Source organism: Aplysia californica, unplaced genomic scaffold (genome assembly GCF_000002075.1).
Source record: "Aplysia californica isolate F4 #8 unplaced genomic scaffold, AplCal3.0 scaffold00009, whole genome shotgun sequence".
NCBI lineage: Eukaryota > Metazoa > Mollusca > Gastropoda > Aplysiida > Aplysiidae > Aplysia > Aplysia californica.
In genome coordinates, this window is record NW_004797279.1 from 678,155 (window position 1) to 678,912 (window position 758).

At 43.5% G+C, this 758-nt stretch overlaps 1 protein-coding gene across 1 annotated transcript in view; it reads right to left on the reverse strand.

Annotated features, from left to right (window-relative positions):
* The window catches only part of LOC101859899 (hemocyte protein-glutamine gamma-glutamyltransferase), a gene marked incomplete in the record, with an annotated part of 69,221 nt that extends 69,033 nt beyond the window's left edge, over positions 1-188 (reverse strand). Inside the window, 1 exon segment of the mRNA XM_013082635.2 lies at positions 168-188.
* Between the last annotated feature and the right edge of the window lie 570 nt (positions 189-758).

Consider the following 758-nt stretch of genomic DNA (forward strand, 5'->3'; position numbering starts at 1 on the left):
TGTGTGTGTGTATGCGTGTGTGTGTGTGTGTGTGTGTGTGAGTTTGTGTGTGTCTGTGTGTGTATGTGTGTGTATGTGTGTGTGTACGTGTAGACGTGAATACATGGTCTACAATTCTGTAATGCACGAGAAACCTTTAAACAAAGAATACAGGCAAAAGATCTTACCACAGGTGGAATGTCAACGTCTTTCAGCACATGACAATGCAGGTTGTGCAAACAGGTGACAATAGCATACGTCCTTTTATAGATTGCTACTGTTTCAAAAACGGTTTGAATGGGATTAAGGATGAGACTGGGGGGAGCGGTGTATACTTAAAATGTTCATGAGTCTCTGTTGCCGGATATCTCTCTCACATCCTCCTCTTCAGGGTTTTGCAATCACCATCGTTGTTGTTTTGTTGTTTTTTTTAACAACGTGCACCGAATGTCGGTGAGACGTCATACACAATCCGACATTCCTGAATACAAGTGACGCGCAAAAAAAAAAAAAAATCCAACAACCTGCAGTTGAAATAAATGTTCTCGAGGTGTTGAGATGGGGACCCTCGTTGTGGGGTGGGCCGTATGTGTTCTTGTTTTGAACAGTCAAGCCTTGTCACAGGTCAGGTGTATCCAAGCGTTAACAAAAACGGTGCCCCGACTAAGCGAGCAATCTCAATGGTAAAGTGTGTGCGGATGAAAACAGAATTGACGCTCGCTTGGTTCCGAAAGAAGACTATTGGCTCCAAAAGTGGAGATAAAAAAGCCAGTGTGGGA